This window comes from Chelon labrosus (genome assembly GCF_963514085.1).
Source record: "Chelon labrosus genome assembly, chromosome: 5".
Taxonomy (NCBI): Eukaryota; Metazoa; Chordata; class Actinopteri; order Mugiliformes; family Mugilidae; genus Chelon; species Chelon labrosus.
In genome coordinates, this window is record NC_140341.1 from 6,416,803 (window position 1) to 6,438,681 (window position 21,879).

Sequence of the window (21,879 nt, forward strand, 5' to 3'; positions counted from 1 at the left end):
GACAATATGCCATTCTGTCTTTATGTGTGCCCACAGGTGTTAGCGTGGGTGACGTGATACTGGTCGATTCTCACTGGGGAGGTCTCGGAGTTCTCGTCTAGCTGCTGGCTAAGCTCCCCTTAGGAAATGGCATTAGTTCGGGGAAAAGATGGGACGTCCCATGAAACTTGCGGTGATCCCATCAGGGACTGACCCCTGACCTACAGCCTGAGAGGACGGTGGAGGGGGTTATGCAGAGAGGGGATAAGACGGCAAGGATGATTGAATTCAGTTTTTTTGTTCAAGGAGGGGGGTTTGAGGATTTAGCAAGATATCAAAACCCCCTCCGTTCCCTCCTCCTCTTCTTCCCTCTGTCATCCACAGGACCTTGCAGCTGTCCCTTTTCCCTCTAATTTTTCTCTGTCAGATTTCAGCCTATAATTAGCAGAAAGACCTCAGTGACTCTCTGCACACATGTGAGTGTGTGCCTAGGCAGCCCAGAACTAATGGTCTAAATCCTGCCCCGTACACACACCCACCCCCCTCCTCCCCCTCCACCAAGCCTCCAGATTTCAAGAGTGACAGGTTCACATGTAGAGACTTCAAGCTGAACTTCGCTCTCACTGACCGTGCTGCCTTAAAGGGCAACCTCGGCGAGGTCTCCTCCACGGTGCCAAGGGGCATCTTTAAGCCCCCGAGGAGTCCGTCCCCCTGCCCGACATTCCTGCCATGGCATGGAGCCCCCACCTGCTGCCCCGCATCGCGTTTAAAGGCCGGTTTTATGGAAGCGGCGAAGATTCGGGGCCTGTGAAGTCACACGGGGAAAGCAGAGGCCGCCGGGCGAGGGGCGGCCGTGTCTTCGGCAAAAGAACGGCGGAAAACTCCGTGAGCTTTTCCATTACATCCCACCTGAGCCCGTCCTCGTCGAGCTGTGGTGGTGTAACCGAAGAGCAAGGTTGCGCAGTTTGTCCGTGATGAGCTAGGGCACCGTCCTGCTTGGTGTGACCGAGCAGGTCCGTCTCCGAGTCCTTCCCAGAATTCAATTAGCGTCAACACCTGTTAGCACGCTGCCGAGAACACGCCAAGACAAATGAAACTAACACCGGACACAGTTTCAAATTCAAGTATATATTCATTATCACGTCAGCTCAATGTTCTTTTTGAAGACACTCAGCAGATTTGAATTCAGATTCTCCAGTAAAGTAACTTTATTATTAATAGTGATTATACTTCAAGCGGTGCTCTAAGTGAAGTTACAACTTCATTACCGTTTCTGGTGACCCCCAGAAATCCCAGCAAAGCTTTTTCCACAGCTCCGACCTGATCTAATCGGCCATGTAACCGAAAACACCTGTGGGCCAATACAAAGCGATCACATGGGCAAATGTAAAATCAGTGAAACGTACGAGGTTTCCCTGTAAAATTAGGAGAGGAGAGTATATAAAACTGCGAAAAGACTGCTGGAGAATTGTATTATTACGTAGTTTACGTAGGTTGTATAGTAATTTACAGCATAGATTATTGTGTTTTCATGAAAAAACTCTAATATGCAAAGTATTAAGTACCACATTTGCTATGCTATTTGATATAATGTCTACGTGAGAGTTAAATACAAATACTCAAATGAAAGGGAAGTAACTGAACTCAAGTGCAAGTGTAATAGTTGTTAAATCATTTACATCATGATTAAAATCAAGAGCTTTGTTCTGGGAAATGTCCCGAACAAAAATAGTCACTACCGCTCAGAAAGCGCGCCCCCTTCACCAGGCTGCTGGTGGTGGGGGTGGTGGTGGGGGTGGGGGTGGGTGCTGTATATTTTTTCATGGAAGTGGAAGAAGGTCATTGCAGATATCGCCGCAGCCTGAAATCCAAGCATAACTATTTCCAGTGTAATACCAAAGCATAAGTCAGCGTGCAAAATGAGACAAATGCCGCCCCACATTTCGGACGTGGCAATATTTCCGCGGAAACACGACACTCATCCTAGAGTAAACCGTGTCGTTAAAGGTATTACGAAGTCATTCTTTTCCCCCTTTTTCTCACACTTCATTTGGGCATTACTCTCGTTTACGGAGGCTTTCTGCGGTTATGGTGGATTTGTGTGGTTTATCAAGTTTTCCTGGCTTTTCTCCCCTTAAACCCACAACACTAAATCACACATTTGTGTAAACAGATGTGGGTTTTTACCCACCGTGACGTACAAATTGTACAGGGCACCTTCTCAGTTTTTGTTACCGGCAAAGTTTTGATTGATTCAGGACTGTGACACTTTTTCGCCAGCACCTACGGGAAAGTGCACAACTGTAGCCTGTCCTTAAACTCCAGACCAAAGCTATCATTCATTCAGAAATGTTTTTGGCCTTTAGTCTCGAGAACATCAAGCTCTCCCCCCTTTGGCTTTGATTCACTCAGCTCCATCTCACACACATACTTTAATGAGAGCAGAAAACGTCTAAAGTTAGAAGCAGGGAAAGTTGACAATGTTGGCAACGAGCAAAAATTCAAATGAGGTTGGGAAGATGAGCGAGGGAAAAACAAAACAATAAAAACATTAAGTCGCTGCAGCTTGATTGACAGGTTCATGTGGGGAGATCTTTACCGTAGCAACATAACTTTGGTTGCTAGGAATAACACGAGCAGATGGATGGAGCGTTTGATTTTCCGCGCTGACCGACAGCTAGAGACGGCATCTGCTGCTGTGTTTATTTGTGTGCGTCAGCATGTGTGCGCTTACATCTGAGTTAGAGTATATGTGAGCCACCGTGGCCATGTGTATGCAGGGGGGGGGGGGGGGCTCGATTCTCCACGCTCGGGTTTTGGCACGGTGGAAAAGTATTAGATTCAGGGGACAAATAATTAACTGACATCAGCTGGTGAGGTCCGGTCCGGTTGAAAGGTTGCCGCTACAAATATAGCCGCTTTTTTTCCCAATAAATCGTCGCCGCTGCAGGCCGGGGGCCTTTCGGGATTGACAGAAAACACTGCCTGGCATCCACTACGCTCCCTGATTAATGTGACAGAGGGGTCTTTCAAGTGTGAACCGAAATAGAACATCAAACGGGTGGGACAACAGCAAAACAACGTAGTGTCCGACCGGGTCGGCCTGCGTGATCCTACAGGAGAATTCGTTTGGTGTCCTGCCACACTGGAGGACACCGGACGAATTCTCCCACAAAAGCCCCCTCGGTTTAACCCGACAAAGTTTTAAGGTTCAAGTTTTCAGAAAGCTTGATTATTAGGGATTCCTGCTCGAACCTGATCATGATCACGACAGGGTCACAGGTGACTAGTGACTGATTTTATTTCATTTTTATACAAAGTGTAGTCGCAGTTTCTGCATGGAGAGAATTTGGTACAATTTTCTAAACAGTTTTACACTTCTACACGAGCATGGCCCCTGAGCATCCACTTATTTTTGGTTTTTTTGCAGTGTCATGAAAAGAAATAAATAAAAAAATGCTGAAAATATCTAAAGCTTACGGTAGCAGCCTCGTTATACGCATCGTTTCCCATAAAGTTTGAATAAAATACAATGTTTTTTACGTCTTCTAGTGAAATGACCGTGGCAGTGTGATTTATTCTTGGTAGATAAAGTGTACATCTCCTCAAAACTTTATTGGTCAGTCTCTTCCAAACATATAACCAACAGGATAGGAGTAAAAAGAGGAATGTGCCCTTACCGGCAATCGTGTCGTAGTAACTCCAAAAATCTTAAATTCTTTTTGCTAATACCCTGACCTGGATGACTGAGAACCTTCTCAGACAAAAGTAGTAACTTCTCCAAGACGCTGCTAATTTTTAACGTTTAAAGAGCAGGTAGCAAAAGTAAAATGGTTCTCGTCCAATTTCCTGCACCCGTCTGGCGTTGTGGGAGAATAAAAGCTGGGTGCGTACACGTTAAAAGATTATCAGCGGTGACAGTGTGCGCTGTGAACGCCGGCCGCTACCTACTGTAATACGCGTGTGAAGACTGTCAGTAAACACCTCAACGTATTAGGGTGTTGAGAGACAGTACCGAGGCGGTCTGGGCACCCGTCAGTAACGGGGTGATATGTGTGAAGCCGCTCAGCCGCACACACACGCGCCACCGTCGGCATCACTGGCACCGGAACCCGCCGCCACCAGCTGGAGAAAAGACAAGCAACCCAGTTTTCCAATCAGGTGTATTGGCAGCGAGCTCTTTGGCGGTTTAAGCGTTCTGGTGTCATAAAATTAGCACCTTTCTGAAAAGACGGAGGGCGATGTTTGGAGAGGAGCCGGCCAACGGGATGGGGCGGGATGTTTTGGCAGCCGTCTAGGGTGGGGGGGTTGTTTGGGCCGTGGTTAATGATGAAGCTGATGATATTTCTGTTTTTATTGACCTGTCAGTTCTTATCAAAGAGTTTCTGTGTAAACAGCCACCACGGAGGCCTGGCAGGGTCGAGCGCCTGGAAAGATGACCAGGACTGCAGTGGTGACAGTATCTCACTGTAGGTGTGGAGAGAGCCTTTTCACCTCCGGAGGGGAAAACACAAGCCGTTGTGTTCGGGCTATAACTGCGAGTTAAGTCGGGGAACAAACTTAGATCTGACTTGGACGTTTGAGTCACCCATTGGCTTGTTCTTCTTGCTAAATATACACGGCTACCGAATTACTCTGAGTAAGCGTTTTGCAAATGCATCAACTCAAGGCCTTTTCTCTTCTGCCTCAGAAATGCATCCATCATCCAGTCGTGCCAAAGTCAGCCTCATTTCTTTTCCTGAATTGAAAAAAAAAAATACAACTTATCGTACAATACCATGTCTTCTCCCGTGCCCCGGATGCTGAGACACAAACAAGCCAGCGTCACATTATGCACAGTTCATGAACGCTCTATAAACAAGGTACAAATCCTGACAACTTTGCACACAAAGTCAAGCTCAATTTTAGCCTCCAAAGTAAACTATCCTCCCAGGTGCAGCACTTGGCTCTCACAAAGGCCCACTGTAGTTATCACCTAAAGTGTGAACGGACTGCTCTCTCCGCTTTTTTTCTTAAACAATATGAAAAGCCAAGGAAAACATCATAATCTCATTTATTTACTTTAAAAAAAAAAAAAAAAAAAGATGTAATCTCTGGCGCTGGAGTATCTCTCCATCTCCGCCAGTATCTTCGGCCAAAACGCGGTGAACTTTGGTGCGGCACATTTTTGACGCGCCTCCTCCCCAATGCTTTTATTTGATTTGCACATTCCAGCGCTGCGGCTCGCGGTGGTACCCCCAAAGGCTAGTGAAGCGGGCCCGTGACCAAAATGTGGACGCAGAACAGCGGGATGGGCGTGAATGAACGGGCCGGCAGTAGCTCAGAGGCTAACAGAGGGGACACTGTGGCTGTACTGTGTGTGTGCATGAATGTGTATAACAGTGTGATTGTGAAGGAACAGTTGGAGACTGAGCCTGTGGCTAAACTGAAGAGTATTGATGTGAGAACTAGTTGATAAAGACAGAATCTGGAAAGAAAAGTAGAACTAAAGCTACATTTACTAGCACAGTATTCCTACAACCAGTTTCAAATCATTCTGGTCAGATATTCCAAGTAAACTATTTACATGGACACGAAATAGAATAATCTGAAAAGTTAATATGATAAGATGTAGACCGATCAGGTGTAACATTATGACCACCTTGTGCTTCCAAAACTGTTGTGACTCATCATAGAATGGACATGGGCCTTCTGAGGGTGTCCTGTGCTGTCTGGACACATAAGTGTTGTCAGTGGGGGGCCTTTGAGGGGATAGGCCTCTGTGGATCATCCCACAGATACTTGATCAGTTTGGGATCTAGTGAATTTGGAGGCCAGGTCAACATCTTGTTCTGTTCTTCATGTTTTTTTGAGTTGTTCCTAAAGCGTTTTTGTGGCTGCATCCTGCTGGGGATGGCTGCTGCCATCAAGGAGTGTCATTGCTATGGGGTGGGGGTGTCTGGTCTGGTCTAGGTGGGTGCTACATGTCTAAGTAACATCCACATGAATGAATGCCAGGTCCAAAAGTTTCCTAGCAGAACATTGGATTGTCACAAGATGGCCAATGTTATTTACTTGTCCTGTCAGTGGTTTTAATCGGTGTATATATAGTTATATGCCACAAAATATCAACCAGAGTTGGTTGTGCAGCTATGGAGCATTAAAGACACCAGAAATTCCATGTTTCTGTCCCTCTTGGAAAATCATCACCTGATGTTTACCCCACGTGGAGCAAGCAAGCTCAGAAAGAATGGATTTATTCAGACCAGAGGTTATTAGGAGCTTTCTATTGAACAGGTTTACATAAAAAAAAATCCCTTTTGCTTGGACCATTCTGTTCTGAAGGGGAACTACTGTTTTTTACAACCTGGATCTTATATCTGGCATAAAAAAAACGATCATTTACTCACCCATATAACTTTGGCGTAATTTGCAGTCAATCGGTATATCTATATAGTGGAAGTGAATGGGGCACCGAAACACAGCCTCTAAATAACGCACCCGCAACGGTCGGCTTGTTTACCTGTAATTTGCTACGGCTATGGTTCGTCCACAACCTCAGAATCGGAGAAATATTCAGCCATGTTGCAAAAAACTAGCAGTAGCAAGTTACAGGTAAACAAATTACAGCTAAACAAGCGGGATCGCGCAATGCTCACAGATGACATCATCCAGGTCAGAAGACATAATAGGTAACTCCGGACTCAACGGGGAATAGCACTAGCGTATGATAACAACATATTGGTGAAGTGAACGAGTTGTGCGGCAGATAATGCGTTATTTAGAGGCTGCGTTTGGGTGCCCCATTCACTTCCACTATATGGATGTACCGATTGACTGCAAATTACACAAAAGTTATATGGGTGAGTAAATGATCGTATTTTATGCCAGAAATAAGGTCCAGGTTGTAAAAAACAGTAGTTCCTCTTTAATCTGATTATTACATTACATTAATACATGCAAGTGAACACAGTCAAAGAGACTTGGAAGTTTTTCTGGCCTTCCCCATTTCCAGCAGCGACACTTTGTGACATGATCTGATGAAACACATTATTTTTGTACTTAAATCATTTGTCTAGTGCAGCTTTAAATTTAGGGGACAAAGCGCAGGCCATATTCTGACATACTTCAGATCACACACAGACACACACGCTCCCGCTGATGAATGTCCTGGACCGCATGCAGGTGCACATACTGGTCGTGTGGGTCGCGGCAAAGGCCTCCCGGCGAGAGATTGATGTGCGCGGCGAGGAATCTTCATGTGATGTGACGATATCTGGAACATGCGACGGCCGCCCACCCGCATGCCGCGGCTGCTCCGCGTCCCGCTTTTAGATTTCCACTGGCCTTTAATGTGAAAAGCCCACCCTGCTGCAATTTGCGCTCCTTCAAAACCGAGAATGACGGGAAAGGTTGCGGTGACCCTGCGAAGCGGGCCCCCCGGCGGCGCGGTATTAAAACGCACCTGACCGGCGACCTGGTAACATAAACTTTACTGCAACCTCAAGCGTTCCCATCCAGGAATATGCCGTGTCAGGACGGTTAATCTTTTAGCAGCTTACACGTTGCTTGAAATGTAATATACATATAAAAATACCAGAGATTTATTGATTTTTAATACCACAAAAGGCAAAAACCTTACTTTTATGGGCGCCATTTCTGAAGAGGACAAAGCTGAGTGTGAGAATCTGATTTAGAGCTAAATTAAATATGCACCGATCAAAGCTAAAGTAAAACCACAAGCTGTATTACTATGCAGGCTTTCTATTTATGTACCACGTTCATTGTACATATGCTCTGTACCTTGCGGTCTATGTATATCTCCATCTGGCCGAACAGGTGCAACCTTGCACGCAGCCAAAGCGTTCTGGAAATGTATCCCCATAAATCAATTTAGATATAATTACAGACAACACTATTCATCAGTCAGCGTGGGCTCATATCATGTCTTCTGAAATGATTATCATAGCGAGCTATTTTCACTGATGGAGCGATCAAATCGTGAACTACTTTGGTCTCCTTCCGTTTCATCCGCCGTCGCTTCAGACGCTTACCTTGAGATGACGAGCCAACGCTTCATGATTTATTATTAGGGCACGCCGCTATGTGTTAATGCATATGGCACATTGTGTACAGCCGAGCACTGACATGTGTAAGACACTAATATGAGCGGGATTAGAACATGGATCTACGAATGCTGAAATACATGTTTCAATTTGCTGCAGGATTCTTTACGGATAAAACTACATGACAAACGTCTTGGCTGATCTTATACATTCAGCTTGATCACATTTATGTCAGATTTATGATCAGGTTGAGGTCCACAGAAACAAACATTTAAAAAGGAAAATAGGCTCTCCATTCTGCTAAAAAAGGTACTTCAGCTAGAACAAGGTCCTTGACATTGATTTGCACCTCGACCTGGTGCCGACCCGGGGACCTGGGGGGCACCTGTAGACTAGAGCATGCACTAGTGTCACCAGTTAAATCTGAACAAGTGTTTAGAGGTTTGCACGATTCTAGTCTTTGTTGACATACACCGATCAGGCATAACATTATGACCACCTTCCTAATATTGTGCCGGTCTCGCTTGTGCCTCCAAAACAGTTGTGGCTCATTAGAGAATGGACATGGGCCTTCTGAGGGTGTCCTGTGGTGTCTGGCAACAGGATGTTGTTAGTTGATCATCCCACAGCTACTTGATCAGTTTGGGATCTAGTGAATTTGGAGGCCAGGTCAACACCTTGTGATGTTCTTCATGTTTGTCTATGAAGGTTCTCAGTCATCCAGGTCATGGTATATCCAACAAAGGTTCAAAAAAGGCAACTGGACTTGTAGAGTTTTTTGAGAAGACGTTTCACCACTCATCCGAGTAGCTTCTTCAGTTCTGCAATTCAGAATATACCATGACCTGGATGACTGAGAACCTTCATAGACATTGCTTCCTTTACTCCTCTTTCAAATCATCGGTCTTCTCTGGCTAAGATTTGGACGTTGTTATCTTCAGGAGGAGTTCCTACTTAAACCTCAAACTTCCCACCAGTCCCCTAGAACTGAAGAAGCTGCTTGGATGAGTGGTGTAACGTCTTCTCAAAAAACTCTACAAGTCCAGTTGCCTTTTTTGAACCTTTGTTGGATGTTCTTCGTGTTTGTTTTTTAGTTGTTCCTAAAGCGTTTTTGTGTCTGTATCAGGAGTGTCATTGCTATGGGGTGGGGGTGCCTGGTCTGGTCTAGGTGGGTGCTACATGTCTAAGTAACATCCACACCAATGAATGAATGCCAGGTCGAGAAAGTTTCCCAACAGAACGTTGTATTGTCACAAGATGGTCAATGTTATTCACTTCTCCTGTCAGTGGTTTTAATGTTATGGCTGATCCGTGTATTTCACTACTTTAATAGAGCATGATAACTAACGTGTGTTGACTTTTTGTTGCAGCCAAGTTGATAAACCAGACGTTCAATGACCGTTGGAGAGTGTCAGACTTGCAAAGGTTAGGGTTAGGGTTACTATGTTTGCATTACGTTTGTGATTCAGTTCAGTAAAAATAAAATGTCACAGCAGCAAAGAAGTCAGTTAAACAGAGACGGAAATGTACCGCTGTTTGTACAATATACAAGTTGTAAACACAAAGTGTTCTGTTTGGGTGTTCACAGCAGAGACAGGGACACATTTCAGTGCAGCCAACCCCATTAGGACAAATGGACAAAGACGGATTACGCTCTCATTAGCTCACAATCATACAACTACCGGTCCAGCTCCGCCGTGGTGATGGACTGAACTTATGTGACACGTGGAGGCCGGGAAAGTGCTGATTAATTAGAAGCCAACTAATTGGTGTTCGTCTGAAATAAACGTAACGACCTGCTGACACTCAGTATGAGCAGTGTAAACGATCGGGCCCATGGCACTATGACAGACGGCCGAGGGAGGAATGGCAGCGGAGAGAGGGAGAGGGGGAGAGGGAGAGGGAGAGGAATGGTGTATAATATTACATTTTATGCACAGACGACTAGTTTAACAGGACCAACGGGGACGTGATCTGATATAGATGGATGAGATCTGTCCTCGGATCTGATCCTGCCTCTGGTTTGATTTTAGGTCGAGCAGAACATTGGCTCAGGCCGCTTACAAGGTATTTGGCACGGAAACACAAGCATATTCCAGCTCTGACTAAACAGCTGTTTATTTTATTTTTTTTTTAAACCATTTGGAAGTGTGAATTTGGGTCATTCTTTGTGAAACTTTCCTCCCCAAATAAAAGACTCGTTTGCTGGAGATTCAGGATTCGATTTGTGCTCATTGTCACTTCCACAGCATGTTAATAAAAACTCTGCTAATTAAAACCCACTGTGCTACATATATGCTGACAAGACACACACAATAACTTACTATACTACACTACAATATACAACAATCAGCCACAACATTATGACCGGGAGAAGTGAATAACATTGACCGTCTTGGAACAATTTAATGAATGTTCTGCCGGCAAACTTTTGGACCTGGTATTCATTCATGTGGATGTTACTTAGACATGTAGCACCCACTTAGACCAGACCAGGCACCCCCCACCCCATAGCAATGACACTCCTTGATGGCAGCAGCCATCCCCAGCAGGATGCAGCCACAAAAACGCTTTAGGAACAACTCAAAAAAACATGAAGGACAGCACAAAGTGTGGACCTGGCCTTCAAATTCACTAGATCCCAAACTGATCAAGTATCTGTGGGATGATCCACAGAGGCCCCTCCCCTCAAAGCCCCCCCCCCCCCCCCCCCCACACTAACAATTTTCTGTTGCCAGACACCACAAGGCACCCTCAGAAGGCCCATGTCCATTCTCTGATGAGTCTGTTTTGGAGGCACAAGGAAGACCTGCACAATATTAGAATATTGGGTCATAATGTTATGCCTGATCGGTGTATTGAGAGCTGCCAATGCAATGAATGAAGAATGTCATGCAAAGATACAACTGTACAAGCTAACTGGTAAGATTTAACTGGAGTGAACCTCACTAGTACTGACGACTGCGCTGAAGACTCCAAATTGCCACAGATGTATGTAGTGGAAAATTTCATGACTACACACTGTTGCCCATAAAGTTGGAATCATCTTGTTTTCAGACACATTCCTCTTTTTATTACTATTTATACACATCATGTTTGGAAGAGATTTTATTATTGTCACATAATTTATTCCAACTTTATGGGCGAAAGTGTATAAAAGCTGTACAAATAGTTGTGCAACATTTGTTGTGTCCATCTAGGGCTGGAAAGCGGCTTGTGCAATGTTTGGGATGACACACTGCGCTTGTGTACGGCTTGAGCAAAGAAGTAGTTTCACATTGTTCTAACGCCGCAAAACCTCTTCGGGTCCGGGGTGAACAAAATGTGCTTTTGTCATGGCAGGCTGCAGTTCGCTTCCCACCTAAAGCCAACCATCGATGCTGGCTTCGTTTAAGCATGACCACTCTAACCAAGTATTATTTTCAACCACAATCCAATTACACCCAAAAGCTGAAATGATGACGTAAGGCGCAGCGCGGACAAACAACTCCGCCGAAGCTTTACACCCAGTTTTTAATCCCTCCCAACCCCCGCTGAGCCTCGAGCATCTTCCAGCTCATTGTTTTGTTTTCATGCCTCGAAAAAAAAAAAAATCTGCGGGGGTTTTACTTTAATTTCTAGTTCTAGTTTAGTGCCATCGACTATCCGTCGGACATAAAACAGGCCGCGCCATCAGCAATTACCAGTAACACTCTTATATTTCCCTTGGGAGGTGGTGGAGACCAAAACAGAACCAAAAGAAGAGTGTGCACCAGACTTGTGTCAAAGTGAATGCTAATGTCCGTGTGTCTGCAGGATGTGTGAGGGTAACAGTTTGCTAACACATTCACCATATCAACTTTAGAAGGTGATAATACTCCACGGCAGCGTCGGCCCTCAAGTGCATATTGATTTAAATGAATAATCATTTTTTTAATGATTTTTTCGAGTCACTGATAAACTATGTTGTCCTGAACATGTGAAAAGCTCATGAGTAGCTTCCTATTACAATGACAAACATTCTGTTTTGATGTTTATTTCTGTCGATGTGCTTTGTAGTGGATATTCCCTTTTGTTTCAAATCCCTTCTGGGAACTAAATTTACCAAGACAGGACCGCAAAAATCTGAAGGACCTCTATAAAAAGTGCAGGCAGTGGCAGATGATACGAACTCGCCGTGACCCTGTAAAACCTTTGCTTGGCCCAGCGATGGTAAAGTAATTCTGGGGTCCACGCTCTCTCCCTCTCGCTCCTGTTCCCTCTCCCGTCTTTCCCTGGTACTGAAACCCTATATCTGCAGCTCAGCCATCGCTGAGGTGATTAAAGCAGATCCGAGCCAACCCGAGTGAAATGCAGCCTGCAGGAATGTTCCACTTGACCATCCAGAGCATACCAAGTGAGAACGAGAGGTGGCGTTTCGCGAGGAGGCTTAAGTTACACCAGACCTTCTAATGCCGTAGCAGTCGACGAAACATTCAAACTAATAAAAAAAAATTTGACGGGTGGCGACGTCGGGCCAAAATAGTCAGTGGATGTGAGAAAGGCCTTTGTAATATTAATGGAAGTCGACTAGCATCGAGGCATGAGCGCACACTGCTTTAAATTTAGCTTTGTTTGTGTAGAGCAACCCGGTGTGTTGAAATCAGTGGCATCTGACAGTGAGAACTTTAAGTTAAAACAAGAAATGATTTATTAATATAATGATTTATTTGCAGATGATACATTCAAGGTGTTGTGCCATGAGGAAACAGGGAATTTACTTAATGAAAAAGTACACATTGCTGCAGAGATCTTAGTGAGCCACTTGATAATCAGCTTCATCCATGATCCCCAATGTTACATTAAGCCGAATAAAACACAGTCTGACAAAGCTGACTGGTTTATGATACATGTCATCAAGTCCTAAGTGGACTACCAAGTTCTTTGGGCCAATTTGGGGTAATTGTGGGCCGCAGAACAGAGTAACTTCTTCTCCAGATTCATCCTAATACCAGTTTACATTCCTCTAGGTTTATATGTTCTATCCATTGACTGGATGTAAAGACGATCACCACAGGTTTCCTAAAGGGCACCTTTGACCCTCAGTGTGGTGCGGTGCAGTTTTTGGCACTGTGCTGATTTCATTTTACAGCCCCAGAGGTTGCAGCTTGGTTACGTCATCAGACTACAGTGATGATATACACTGATCAGCCACAATATTAAAACCACTGACAGGAGACATAAATAACATTGACCATCTTGTGACAATTCAACATTCTGCTGGGAAACTTTTAGACCTGGCATGTTACTTAGACATGTAGCACCCACCTAGACCAGACCAGGCGCCCCCACCCCATAGCAATGACACTCCTTGATGGCAGCAGCCATCCCCAGCAGGATGCAGCCTGACACAGGCACACACACAAAAACACTTTAGGAACAACTACAAAAACATTAAGATCAGCACAAGGTGTTGACCTGGCCTCCAAATTCACTAGATCCCAAACTGATCAAGTATCTGTGGGATGATCCACAGAGGCCCCTCCCCTCAATCCATAAGACCCAAAGGCCCCCAACTAACAACACTCTATTGCCAGACACCACAGTACACCCTCAGAAGGCCCATGTCCATTCGATGATGTGCCGTTTATACCTTTGCAGGACATAGACTGGTAACCTACGCACATAGCCTACGCCGGTACGAGCCATTTATACTTGTCAGTCTGGCTCGTTCTGTAACAACGCCACCCAAACACTAGTCAGTGCATAATTTTTGTTTCTACTTCCTGCTTCTCTTTCAACAATGGCGACTGAAACATTCGCAAAAACTTTGCCGAAGACGAGTCATCCAAACCTCCAAACCTCCTCAGTTAACCTTTCCTCGCTGAGTTCCACCTTTATTGACGAAAAACAATTAATTTGAAAATTGTGGAGATGGAGAAGCAGCCAGAAATACTAAAGCGGAAATACGCTACTACCAAGCGGACCAATCACAGCTCTTGAGGTCTGTGTCGCCGTAATGCATAGTTAAATTTCTGTGGAGGTGCACGTCAGGCTACAACATTAGGGTCTGCGTAGGGTCTGGGCTGTCGCTGTAGCTATGCCGTCAAATTGATGCAGTAGCATAAACTGAGCAGGGCCACCTAACTCGAGAAAACCAGCTTCCAAATATGGCGCCGTCTCAACACTACATTAAAGGACTGACCATAAACCGATGTGACTTACTGTCTGTCATTATTGGCAAACAAAAAACTAAACACCTGCTCCTGCAGGCAGAGAAAGAACCAACACACTCACCTTCATCCTGGGGTCACGGTCACATTCTTTAGACAAAGACAGATTGCCCGTCGCACAGGTGTTCTTCCCACTCACCCCCCTCCCCGCAATGCACTCACACATATGTCATCACATACGTAGCTGTTGCTTTGCCCTCCCATCTGAACATGTATCACCGCCGTCCAGAAGAAACACGCAGTGTGAAAGTAAAATAATACCCCAACCCTAACCCTAACCCTAACCCTAGAAATTGCTTTGTCACAGAGCAGCACATGTAGAAACGTGTCTCCCACAGCCTGATCCTTCTGATCATCTGTTTGCTCATTATGCACCAAAGATTAATCACTTATTGTTCACTGTTTTGATGCACGTTGCAAGTCGTGAAGTAGAAACAGTGATAGCTGTGTTTCCACCAAACCGACAACCATAAAACTCCCACCGCACCAAGCTCCGCTCCGCTCTAAGCAGTTAATTAGCAAAGACGACATCTCCAACCAAGACATCATGCTGTGGAGAATCAAGGTGTTAAAACGGGGAACTGATTTATTAAGCTCTAATTGTTGGTGTGGATGTCTCTCCGTCAGACCGGGGGCTGAGGTTACTGACAGACTCTGCTGAGTGCTAACTTTTGTCAGCTGGCAGACTCATGGCTGACATTCATGAAATCTCCTGCTGGGGATGGAATATTTTTGAAAAGCTGCAAACTTGTTGCCACCACTCAAAAATCGCCCCTTGTGTCCTGGAGGCTTTAGTGTTGGCTTTGTGTTTTTTTGCAGCATGCAGATGATTAATGAGAAGAGAAGATGACAGAGGAGGGAGAGAGGAGGACGGACAGACAGAGTAGGTGGTTGTGGGCCTAAAATATCCTGGTGTGGGGGGTCAGCAAGGGCAGCAACGGGGGTCAGGGTGCTCGCCTGCAGACCGAGTGTGTTCACAGACCAGCACGCAGGACGCATGACTTACTGTAGATAGCAGGAGATTGCAGTGGCTCAAAAAAACTGAGGCTTGTCTGGCTGGGCTATTTGTGGAGCAGAAATTCAGCTCTGGACACTACTGTCATCCGATGATGGATCAGTGGGAGAAGAGCAGATCAGCGGGGAGGAGGGGAGGAGGGGAGGATTGGGCATATCGTTGCGACACACAGGTTTGGTGGGATGGGGGGTGGGGATGTGGGGGGGCAAATCTCAGCCGCCAAGGCCATGTTGCCCGGCCGTCAACGCTCAGACAATCCCAAACTTCTGCACTATCAGAGCTACGGTTTGTTTGGTTTGGTCTGAACCCCACGAGCAGAGCTTAGTATGTCGGACTGCTTCCATGTGAGCTGGTTGTTCATTGGAAGGAATTCTAAGTTCCCAGTTCTAGTTAACTATCATGTTTCCAGGTCAGAGACTAAAAACAAATGTGAGTCTGAACCAGTAAAAATGCCTTGCCTGCACACTTTTCTACTACTGTCCAGACATTTATTAGAACTATGCCTCATAGTCAGCTAACTTCAACTATTCTTGGCTTTCCTGTTGTGTCTTTTGTCGCCACATAGTCAGCATAGAACTTCTAAACTCTTTGTCTCACTGTTTTAGTCTTAAAGCACCTTTATCTTTGTGGTTAAATCAAACATCCGTGCAGAAGCAGGGCGATGTTTTCAACAAGTTCTATCAAACCAGTGCTTTCTGAACTCAGACTTGAAGCCAGACCAACTTCCCTGCCCACAATTCTCATGTAGCACAAAGCTGGTCTGGTGTCTCTTTGTTGGAGACTGATTATTCTCCTGCAAAAATGTCCTTGGTGGCAGCACAGTGGCGTAGTGGTTAGCACTGATACCTCACAGCAAGAAGGTTCTGAGTTTGGAGCCTTTCTGTGTGGAGTTTGCATGTTCTCCCTGTGTCTGCGTGGGTTCTCTCCAGGTACTCCAGCTTCCTCCCACCGTCCAAAGACATGATCATTGGGTTAATTGGTGATTCTAAATTGGCCGTAGGTGTGAGTGTGAATGGTTGTCGTATGTCTGTGAAGGTTCTCAGTCATCCAGGTCATGGTATTTCCAACAAAGGTTCAAAAAAGGCAACTGGACGTTTCACCACTCATCCGAGTAGCTTCTTCAGTTCTAGGGGACTGGTGGGAAGTTTGAGGTTTAAATAGGAACTCCTCCTGAAAACTTGCTTGTTATGTTAACAACCAGAAACTGGTTGTCTGTCTCTCTGTGTTAGCCCTGTGATAGGCTGGAGACCTGTCCAGGGTCCAGGGTGTACCCCAACCGATGACAACTGGGATAGGCTCCAGACCCCCGCAACCCTCCAGAAGACAAGCGGTTACAGAAAACAAATGAATGAACGAAAAATTTGCTTGACTGATCCAACAGTTTGTGCTTCAAGTGGTGATGCACAGAAAAGTAACACCATCATAGTTATCTATGTCACCTAAGAGTGGAATTTGTTTGTAAAAAAAAAAAAAAAACAGTTGTAGGACTATCTAATTTCATACAGACATATTTTTTTCTCTTTATCAGCTGAAACATTCCCCCGTGATGAATGTAACCCTAACCTTAACCCTAACCCTACACTGTAAGCAATTGCTGTAAATTTACAGCCAATTTTCAGCATTAAAATACTGTTTTCGTGTTAAACAGCTTAGTACTGTAGTTAGCAATGCATTGTGGGCTGCTTAACTTGGAGCAACAGGACAGAGGCCCCAAACAGTATGGTGATGTTTTAAATTACAGCACACTACAGTATTTTTCGATTAAGCATGATTTGCACATGCGCATTGTTGAGTTTGAGATCCCGCTCTCTGACCTGTTTACGTCCACGTCCGTCACTGAACAATCAGTGGGCGGCGGTCGGTTCACTCCAACAGACCCTCGATCCAGGCTGCGACACAGAAGAACACAACGAGCAACATTGATACTGGTAAGGTAAAAACATTAAACTTTGTCTACCGTTAACGTTTTTTCCAAGTATACCTGACTGGCCTTGACTCTGGCCGTAATCTCAGCACTCCCGCTTGATAGTTTATAAATGCTAACGTTATGCTAGCGCTAACGTTAGCATTCTTCATTCAAACTATAAAGTTAACTTACGTTAGCCGTCCTCTGGTCGTGGGTGGGTTATGTTTTCACAGTTCGCTAGCTAACTAAGAAATAAAAGCAATCATTTGTAAACGTAATGTTATTTTGTGGCGGCATTGATGGTAGCTACCACGTTTAAGTTAGTTAACGTTATAGCTAATGTTATGTTCGTACCTTAAAATGCGTTTGCTCTGCTTAGTGTTTTTAATTGTTAACAGTGGCGCGAAGAGCCGACATTACTGTCTTAAAGTGCTCTGTGTTAAAGCTACTGAACATAGTACCAACCATGACATGCTAGCTTGTCAGGAAGGGGTTAACCCTCCAAAGTTTTTTGTTGTTGTTGCGTTTTTGACACTTGACATGTGGTAACGTTAGTTAATCCCCAGGTTCAAGCTGCAAGCTTGACTGATGGTTATTTCTGCTGTCAATAGCATAAGGGCATCTGTGATCTTTTATTCACCCTCCTAATTATCTTGTGTTCAGTATTTATCAGCCATAATATTACAAGGCCCAGCTAGTTCTTGCTGGTAATGTTAATATGCTACACTGAATTTACATGTGGTAGAAAAGTACCTTCCCTAAAATCATAAAATAAAGTATATCTGTTTATGTTAAAAGTTGGGTAATTTGTGCATCATGTTAGTAGCTAACACACTTGATGGCTAAAAACTAAATAATGTATTCTCTTTCAACTTAAGGGAAGCAGCCACCAATCAGTCGTGTTTCTGCTGTGCAACCATGTGCATTTGGAAGCTCCTGCCAGTGATCATTGCTTGTGGTAAGTTCTATTTACAATGTCATAAGGATATTATGATCTAACATGAAATCTGGAGATTTCTGAAACAATAACATGTCTTTTTTTTCTTCTTCTTTCTTTTTAATGCAGGAAAATGAGGTTGAAGAGCTGGAGCAAACAATGGCGATCTTTGTCACTGAGAAAGATCCTCTCCATCCACCCAAAGACATTAAGACTGTCATCGAAGGAACAGAGGTCCTGAACGAGTTGCCCTCAGTTGCACCAGCTTTTGTGTTTAGTTGATAATAAGGCTTACATCTGAATAAGAAAATGTATGTCCTGGCATGATGTCTTAGGAGTTGAGCTACTATTGCAGCTCCATGATTTGTCTTCTGATGACATCAATAGTCTCGTTTCTGGTGTTCAGCTGAAGAAGACTGTTTATCTAAATAGATTTTAAACACATGTTCAGTGTTGTCAATTTATGGAACAATAAATATGAATGTGTTCTTAAGGAAAGTGTTCTGAGTAGTCACTGATCAAAATGTATTGAAAGCAATTTTTTAAAATTTGATTTACTATACATTTCAAATAATGACAACCATTACTTTTTTATTTGAGACAACCTAAAATAGTTATGCTCCAACCTAAAATAATTAGTTTGCTCCAACCTAAAATAATTAGTTTGCTCCAACCTAAAAACAATTAGATTGCTCCAACCTTTAATTAGTGGTTGCATGGAGTTAAACTTTTCAGGTTAAACGAAATAAAATTATTTGCTTTGAGTTAATGTCAGATATTTCGTGTGATCGATTACCTCAATTTTTTTTAAGTTGATCCAAGTTTTTTATTTTTTCAGTGGAGAGACACTTGAATCCAGGCTTAGGGTCAGGTTGAAATTGTTTGTTTACTGTAGACAGGCACTGTCTACAAAGTAACAACCTAAACAAAATATTATTTTAATTTCCAAATAATCACAGAAATATGCAGCATTTATTTTTTACTGTAATAGACTGTATAATAACAGTATGAATACAGAAATATACTGTATGTCTGGTTTACAGACTACTACTGTAAAATTACAGTATATTGCTGGCGTCTTTGCTGCCAGCTCTTTACTGTAAATTATAGAAATACAGGAATATACTGTTTTTATGGTTTACAGACTAATACCGTAAAGTATTTTACGTTTAAATACCGTTAAAATAACGGTATACTGCTGGCGTCTGTGCTGCCAGCTCTTTACTGTTATTTTACAGGAAAATTGTTTACAGTGTAGGAATTTAGTGTGGCTACACCAGGATATTCTTGAGTTTGATGGAGCCCAAATTAAACTATATATTGCACTTCATTAATCATATTCTTAGAAACACAAATCATAAATAGCAAAAATTCATTTATTAGCATTTTTCAGTGTTCTGCACCTCTACCCTTCTTTTTATCAGGGGTTGAACAGCTCGACTGGTTTTGGAATAGCACCAGTGACTCCAAGGGCAAAAGTCTGCAGATCCTGTTGTTGCCCAACCCCCCACCCTGAGCCCACTCTCTGTGATTTATATATCTGCTCTGAATTTACAACTTGTGAATTACTCTGCGTTAACAGCAGGACACAAGAGAATGGAGAACCAAGGTGGCAGGGATTAGGAGGAATAATGGGCCTTTCCGCTGAGGCGCAAATTAATGCACTGTTGTGTCTGCGTGTGAATATGTATTTGTACGAGCACTGAGAAGATATATTTGAGATTTTTACTGCAGCTACGAATGATGTGTGTGTGTGTGTGGGCACATTCCCCCAGTCAGAGCACCTGGCTCAGAGGAGAGCTTATAAATTCCCACGATAAGGAGACGGGAAGTGTCACATAGCTGGGTGTCATTTTTTTAAGATGTGAGGAAATACCGCCCAGCTTGATTTCTGTTTGAAATACAGCAACACTAAAAGTAGGGAGAAGTTTCTCATGCTGCATAAACTCTTTCTGACGCAGTCGAGGAGCCGAAAGCGGCAGGACATTCTGCGACTGTCAATACGAAACCTAATCCTTCCTTGCCGGTTTGATTATGCGCAGCCCCCGGAGCTGAGAATTGATGCATGTGTCCGTCGGCGATAGCTAACCTGACGTCTCATATGGTTCCTTGCACAGAACCATCTGGGAAGTCGTCTTTGGAAACAGTTTGGACATGGGCAGGCAGTTTAAAAAAAAAAAGATAAAAATTCTTGGCAGGTGATTAAATGAACCAACTGTCTATCAATGTCTGTCATGCGTCACTTTCATCAGTTGATCAATGAACCATAAGACGTGTAGGGAAAGAGCTGGAAAGGGAATTCAACAAGCTGCAGTCTGAAGAGCTCGCTAGCAAGCAGTCAGTGTAGCTAGCAACTTTGCATGTCTATTCGTCTTTGTAAGGATGTGCACGAAAGGATGCATAAATCTTAGGAGTGACCTTCATCACAAGAACGCGGCATAGCTGCAATTAGTTCCTCACGGCACACTGACTGGGCCGCACCGCTGTGGATCGGCCCCAAGCTCCCAGCTTGAGTCCTGGCAAGATGGATTGCGGTGCGAGCTTATGAATCTCACGAGAATCCGGCTGTGTCCCAAGGTAAGGTGATAAGCTTTCATTAAGTTCACAGTGAGTTGCGGCGCGTCGACAAACAGTTTAAATGCACCCAAGGCACACGGAGCAAATGCAGAATTCAATTTGAATTGAACTGATTGAACCAAAACTATCTTGGTCTTAACCCAACTGGTCCACTCTTTCTACCGGTTGGTCAATAAGTAAATTTTATGCAAAACCACCCTCTATCTGAAACCACTGGGGTTTAGCTGCCACTTGAGATGACAATACACGTTCAGCACATTTTCTGACGTTCTACCTTCAGTACTAAAAATGCTAATAACTGTTACAGACTTAAATGAACAAATACTTCATTTCATCACAAAAAGCCGAACTGTAAATTCTCAGTCTCTAATCCCAGCCTTGACTTTTAAATTAAAAATCAAAAATTGTTTCCCCTAACATCTGATTCCTAAAATAAACCCTCCGTCACTGCCCTGCCACGGATGCCTCCAGCAAAACCGGCTGGCCAAATAACTGCACCGCCACACAGCCCTCCCGGTGTTGATGACAGTCTCCTATTAAAAGAGATGTTCCACACATAATCTCCTCATTAATTGGTTCTCGGGGGCGAGATATTCAGTCATTTCATTCTCCGGTCAGCCGAGACCATAGACGCACTCCGCATGCTGTCACCGAAGCAGGCAGTTTATCAGAGCAGGTTTCCGTGTAAATGAAAGGTTTACATCATCTTTATCAGCTCAGCGATGGCGGGTGTTGGGTGGATCAAAGCCATTAGGAGGCAATGAAAAGGAAAGATTGCTCACCACAGGATAATTTGTCACCTAGTTGTAATGAATACGTGAACAGCAACAAGATCCACAAACAGCTCTTCTCTGTTCTCACTCATTGTCACAAAAGGACTGATATCGGCCCAAACAGACGCACTAAGACTTGAAACTTTATATTCAGAAGAATGTGATGTTGGGTATCCATTTACAGATTAAAGCTTCATCCACAGTGATGCTTTAGAGTTGCATGGCAGAGCAAGAATGTGACAGTTGGAGAGGTGGATTGGTGTGCAGCATGCGTGACAAACGTTATATCAATTGATCATCATCAACGGACATGAAGTAGTGTCCTTTTTTTTTTTTTGCACAATACTGGGCTCTCAATTTAATAGTGCAGTGTCACAATTTCCGGCGAGGTGGGACCCAAATGCAAGGGATGAAGCAAAACGTATTTAACGAAAACTTACAAAACAAGGGACTAAA